Here is a 7,406-nt window from a genome sequence, read left to right as displayed (position 1 = left end):
CCCCTATACCATTCCTCCTCCCCCTGCTTATGAGGGTGTTCCCCCACCCACCCACCCACTCCTGCTTCCCTGTCTTCAAATTCTCCGACATTGGGGCATCTATCGAGTCTTCACAGAACCAAAGGCCTTTCCTCCCACTGATGCCAGATAAAACCATCCTCTGCTACATATGCGATTGGAGCTATGGGTCCCTCCATGTGTATTCTTTGGTTGGTGGTTTAGTCCCTGGGAGCTCTGAGGGGTCTGGTTGATTGATATTGTTGTTCTTCCCATGGAATTGCAACCCCCTTCAGCTCCTTGAGTCCTTTCCCTAGCTCCTCCATTGGGGACCCCGTGCTCAGTCCAATGGTTGGCTGCGAGCATCTGAATCTGTATTTGTAAGGATCTGGCAAAGCCTTTCAGGAGACAGCTATATCAGTCCTCTTAAAGCTTTTAAAGGTAGTATGTGATAGCATCCTATGTCCATCATAGTGGTTAAAATTAAACATAGGTACCCTCATTGTCACCTGACCAAAGGATAGAGTGTTTCTGTGCTCTCTATCCTGTTCCATTGGTCTTCTGGTTGGTCTCGGAACAAATACCACACCACTGCAACTGTTGTAGTGTTAGAGCAAGTCTCTGATAGTGACAGCCCTCCTGCTTTGTTGTCATTTCAGATCTCTTTGGCTCTCCCAGGAACCTTGCTGTAGAACACAGACTTACTAAGGCTGTCATACATTTCTGTTAGGCACATAAGCCTCTATACTCCTGCAGTTTTTACTGAAGTTAAGCACACATCTATCCTATAGCCAGGGAATCCCAACCTTTGTGTTAATATGGGTGCTCATGTTCCCTGATACAAGGTCACACATAGCATTTTTCTTTTCATGACTCAAACCAGAAAGCCAAATGTTCTCTAACATAGAGAAAGCCAACTGTGATAAATTCACATAGTTAGATCAGGGCATAGCTTTAAAAAAAATTGGAACAGTAGGATCAGAGGTGAGAAGGACACATCTGTCCCAACACCAGCGGGACACAGGCACACAGGAACTCTACCAGGCCAGTAGCATCAGTTGATTCCAGTCTGTCTGGGCCTGTGCCCTGAGCAGACCTTGGGCACAAACTCTGCAGCAAGTCCCATAATTCCCAGAGGAAGCTCCACTCCCAGGCGCTTTAATTACCCAAGGATCACAGGATCCTAGGATCATAGGATCACAGAGACAGCTTGACTCTGAGGATTTCTGATACAACCAGGATCACAGGAAGGACAGGCCCCAGTCAGATTTAGCCAGGGCAGGTAACACTAGAGATAACCAGATGGTGGGGAGGCAAGCATAAGAACAGAAGCAACAGAAACAAAGTTTACTTGGCATCATCAGACCCCAATTCTCCCACCATAACAAGTCCTGGACACACCATTACACCGGAAAAGCAAGATTTAGATATAAAATCATTTCTCATGATGATGATACAGGACTTTAAGAAAGACATAAATAGCACCCTCAAAGAAATACAGGAAAACACAGGTAAATAGCTAGAAGCCCTTCAAGAGGAAACACAAAAAATCCCTTAAAGAACTATAGGAAAACACAATCAAACAGGTGAAGGAAATGAGCAAAACCATCCAGAACCTAAAAATGGAAATAGAAACAATAAAGAAATCAGAAAGAGAGACAACCCTGGAGATACAAAACCTAGGAAAGAAATCAGGAGCCATAGATGCAAGCATCACCAACAGAATGCAAGAGATAGACAAGAGAATCTCAGGGGCAGAAGACACCTTAGAAAACATTGACACAACAGTCAAAGAAAATGCAAAAAGCAAAAAGCTCCTAACCCAAAACATCCAGAAAATCTAGGACACACTGAGAAGACCAAACCTAAGGATAATAGGTATAAAAGAGAGTGACAACTCCCAATGTAATGGGCCAGTAAATATCTTCAACAAAATTATAGAAGAAAACTTCCCTAACCTAAAGAAAGAGATGCCCATGAACATACAAGAAGCCTACAGAACTCCAAATAGACTGGACCAGAAAAGAAATTCCTCCCATCACATAATAATCAAAACACCAAATGCATTAAACAAAGAATTTTAAAAGCAGTAAGGGAAAAAAGGCAAATAACGTATAATGGCAGGCCTATCAGAATTACACCAGACTTCTCCACCAGAGACTATGAAAGCTAGAAGATCCTGGGCAGATGTCATACAGACCCTAAGAGAACACAAATGCCAGCCCAGGCTACTATACCCAGCAAAACTCTCAATTACCATAGATGGAGAAACCAAGATATTCCATGACAAAACCAAATTTACATAATACCTTTCTACAAAGCCCTACAAAGGATAATAGATGGAAAACACCAACATAAGGAGCAAAACTACTCCCTAGAAGAAGCAAGAAAGTAATCTTTCAACAAACTCACACAAACGTAATTCCACATCTTACAACAAAAATAACAGGAAGTAACAATTACTTTTTCTTAATATCTTAATATGAAAATTAATATTACCAACATATCATAATTGATTGAAATTCAAAAGAATGAGGAATTGGAAATTTGTTGGCTATCATCCAGTGGTCTCTCTAATTAGGTAATTGGAGAAATAGGTTCAATATTGTACAATCCATATACACTTTCTGCTTATTTGTACCTGACAATTTCTTGCTGGGTACCACATAAGGGTCTTGAAATCATGCTTTTCCTATCTCAGCCTCTCTATTAATACTATTGTTTATTTCATGTTTTTACATTATACTATGGTTTTCAGAACATCTTACATATTTCAAAATTATTTATACAGCCAAATGGAACATAGACAATTATCTTGGGAGGTTGTTTGTAAGAGAACAACAAAGAGTGAGTGAATGCTTTGTTTGATGTTTGTAACTATTGTATCGTTTGAAGAATAGGACTTTATAAGTTACTCTTTCTCTGAGATTAATGCTTTTCCAAATTATCACAGCCAATGAACCAGATTCTTACCCTCACCTAATGTCTGTGCCACCCTCCAAGCAGAACCATTGTTCATTGAAACAGTTGGTGAATGACTTTATGGATAGACCATCTTAATACACACACCATTTCTTAAATGAATGTAACCTGTTATCTGTGGGCTGAGAATAAAGTCACTCACTCAAGTCAAATAGCTTTGACCATAGCAGGAAGTCTGTATCCAAAAATCGAGCCTACAATTCAGTTCTGCACAGCAGAACTGTCAACTCTCAGCTTAGCTACGGTGGAGGTAAGATCCTTTGGTGATGTGAGGGTCATTGAAGTACAGCCTTATCATAATGAAACCCAATGTCTAAAAATTGTTCTTATTTTGGGCTTGTACCACAGTAAGAGTCAAGATTTTAAGCTCTACTAAATACAAAACAAACAAACAAACCAACAAAAGACTTTATATATTTATGTCCATTTAAGAAAATACTAGTAGTGATATATTATTTTAAAATATACAGCTAATATGTTTGGAGTTATTTAAAATTTATATTGAGAAAAATGTGTGTATTTTCAGCATTGCTGAGGACAAACATCTACGTAAGACTGTTCAACTGATTGTTTTATATCAAACAACTTTTATGATACTCATTTTTATTGTTACGATATTTTATACATTTTAAAGAATATGACAAAAGAAAACAAAACAAAAAAAACAGAACTAGAAATATGCACAGTGATGTAGTCAGATCACATTGAGTAAACCTTAACTACACAAGTACTCAGTTTGATTTTACTATAGACAGGCACATTAAAATATCTGTGTTGGGGGCTCATCTTTTAAGAGCACTGGTTGCTCTTCCTAGCACCAGCACAGGACCTGACAACTGTCTGTAACCACAGTTCCAGGGGATCCTCTGCTCCCCTCTGACTTCTGTAATACTACGTGAATGCCATGCACTTACATACACCAGGCATACACATATACACATTAAATTAAAAATATATTAATAAAATAAAATACCCATTTTGATAGATCATGAAATGATTCTCTCCTTTAGATTACTGATTGGGAGGAGAAATTAAGTCTTCTGATGTTCTAGAAATAGCCTGCATCTTCATCTGTTTAGTAAGTGATTCTGCACATGTATTCTTTGCCTGTGCTCTTATATTAGTATGGACATAATTAAGTGTCCTATACTTACGATCTGTGAACTTTAATGTGTGAAATAAAACTATTTGAAAAAGAGAAAAGATGTTATCAATTTAAGGAGAATATGATATATCATCATGCTAGGATTTAAACAATAAATTATGGCTTCTCCCTCTAAATGACAGTTGCAAGAAGAGCAAATATTCATTTATAAAAAGTTTCTGCTTTGAATGTGGTATCTAAGTAAGATACAGTGAGAATTTTGTTCCTACTTCTAAATTTTATGACTAGGTCATACACTCAGACCTGCTCTGGCAGAATTCAGTAGTCTGCGTTTTGGCAAATTATCAGTGTGAAGAAAGTTTCACCCGCACCATCGTCTGGCTTTATACTCACCTAGGGCTGCTCATAGCCTATGTGCCTTTGAGCAGCTGATCTAATCACAATAACTGTAGGGGACCTCAGAGTCAGCTCAAGACACCCCAAGAGTAAGTTTCTGGCACAAAGGGAGAATTATTTGCCCCAGAGGGACAGAGAGCAGGGATAATGGAGAAATATAGGAGATGGAGGAAGAAGGGGAAGGGAACAAAGGAAAAAGGGGGAGGGGGCAAGGAAGGGGGAAGGGGTACTTGTCCTAGAGGAGAAAGGATTGCTTCTGGTTAGAGAGGAGACAGACGTGGCACAATAGGAAAATGGCTGTTTATAAAGATAAATGGGGAAGCCCCATGCTAGGATGAGACGTTTAGTTTTGATTTGACAGATCAATTGGGGCAGCCACAAGTGGGGGCTTTACTCGCTGGGCTTCAATCCTTTGATAGTTAGACCTTGGCAGTCAGCCTCGGGAGGAGGAAGTGGCCAAATAAGGAAACAGACCTTGGGAGGGTAATCTAAAGGTTCCCCCCACCTCCCCAAAAGGTAGAGAGAATCAGGGAGAAGGGCAAGACCTGCCAGAACCATGTTTTTCATGCTTGGGCTGGCCAGAGTCCCTTCAATAACTAATAGGCAGGAAAATCCCTGAAGTGCTCAAAGGAACCAATGTCCGTTTTTGTTTTTGTTTTGTTTTAGTGGTGAGCAAACATATATTTATAGGTAATAAAATTATAACCCTGGCTTGGCACAGAGGACACTCCTTTAGTCCTATTTTCGGGCTAGGCTAGTCTACACAGTGAGTTCTGGGCCAGTCAAGGCTACATAGCAAGAGTCTGTTTCAACCCCCCAAAGAAATTATAATCCTAATATCTTCTCTTTATTAATTAGCAGTATTTAGCCATTATGTTTTTCCTGGAGCATGGACTCAATTAGAGGTGAGGGAAGCCCACAGGGCCTAAAACATCAGTATCAAAAGTGGTCATTTTCTGCTACTATAATAAGTGGATTTTTTTGTGTGTGTGGCTGTCGAGGGCAGAGGGTAACCTCCAGGCATCACCTTTAGGAACACCATCTATCTCTATTGAGATAGAGTCTCTCCAAGGCTTAGTGCTCATCAGCAAGTCAGGGATCTTCTTGTCCCCTCCACCCCAGGCCCGAGATTACAACTGTTAGTTATCACTCCTGGCATTTTTACATAGCTCCTTGTGCTTAAAGGTAAGTGTTCTACTAAAACCATGCCTCTCGGGCTAGGAATAGGGGGCAGGGGTCCCTGCAGGCTTCACAGCTGGCAGGGAAATGATCCAGGAGCCCTCTACATGTTTTACCCAGAGTTTTCAAATATATTTTTCTTTGAAGCAAGTTTTGCTGTGCTTTGATTGTTTTCCAGCAGGATTTAGCATGGGGCTACTATTCAAAATGTATGAATTATGTAAAGCACTTGGTTTTAGTTCTCCACGTGAGGGAGTGGTAACCGGGGATGGCATTAACTTAGTAACATTAAAGTGTTAAATAGAAAAGAAATTCAATTTCTTTGCACTTTTATAATTTACTATGGCATGGCTCGTCCTTACAATATATGTCCCCCTTATTACAGGATTAGTTTTTTATGATACTACTAAGTCTTTGAAAGGAAGTATTTTTCTGAAGAAAATGCATGGAGTAGTTTGTAATGTCATATGATTGTATTCTGAACAAGGTATAATAAAAACTGGAGAATCTGTGTCACTAGATGTGAAAAGGCTAGACTTGACTCCATTATAAATGGCTGTGAGAATTACTGCGTCTTTCAAAACTCACCATTTCTTCACCTGTGAAATGAGACTATTAGGATAATGGCTGCCATACTGAAGAAATGAAATCAGCCATATAATATCTTAAACTATGAAATGGATATGGCACTATTCTTTAAATTACAGTAAAATTGGAAGTTACAAAGATTTAGATTCTGGTTTCAAAAAAAATACTGTAGTCAAAAGCTCATTATAAAAATTTTCATAATGATGGTAATAAAAAATGTGTACTTTAATGGGAAAAGGTTATTTTTCAAGTTCCATGGAATAAAATACTTTATTATTGTGAAGATGGGTAGGAGTGAGTTTTGGAAGAAAGAATTCAGAGAAATGAGAGATTATCATTACACCTTTAGGCTCTGTGCCATTTGTAAAAGCCTAAGATGGGAACCAAATTATATTCTTCCACTATAAAGAAAATGAGAAGAAAACGGCATCAACTGTGAAATACTCCTGCCATAAGGTTCAATTGCCTTTAATTAATACTGAAACTGAATCAGAAAATCTAGACTGTGGGAAACTCAAGAGGAGAAACAACCAGTTTCTTTAACAAAAGAATTGTAAAATAAAAAAGAAGGGAAGGGGGACTTTAGATGAACCTCAGTTAATGGGTGCTTGTCTAAAATGCATGAAGCCCTGGGTTTCACCTGAAATACCACAGAAACCAGTGTGGTATTGCATGACTGTGATCTCAATATTCGGGAGGCAGAGGTAGCATGGTCAAGAGTTCCAGGTCATATCTAGATACATAATTATATCACATTGTGTATATACATGAAAATATCAAAACAAAATAGTGACACTTTTGTGTCCTTTTAGCCTATTCTACTTCTATTTTCTACTCTTCAACTCTTCAAAAGTCTTTTTAAAAATTTACAGGGCACATTTATGAAGGAAAGCATCAGTGAGGTAAACACACGAGGAAGAAGAATGGAGTTGGTGCTCTTCTAAGCCTCAACCCCAGACTACTGCTACTGTTGCCTCAATGGTTCCCTAGCAGACACTACTTAAAAGGCTGGATGTATCTGAGTGATTCAGGCCAAATGTAGTCTAAAATGCATCCTCTAGGGGGAGCATTTGTCAAAACCAAATACATGCAACTGTTTCAGCTTTTTAGTCAAGGCAAAAGAAGCCTTAAGATACACATCAGGCTAGTAAGCAGGAGA

Source organism: Mastomys coucha, chromosome X (genome assembly GCF_008632895.1).
Source record: "Mastomys coucha isolate ucsf_1 chromosome X, UCSF_Mcou_1, whole genome shotgun sequence".
NCBI lineage: Eukaryota > Metazoa > Chordata > Mammalia > Rodentia > Muridae > Mastomys > Mastomys coucha.
This window is presented reverse-complemented; position numbering follows the sequence as displayed.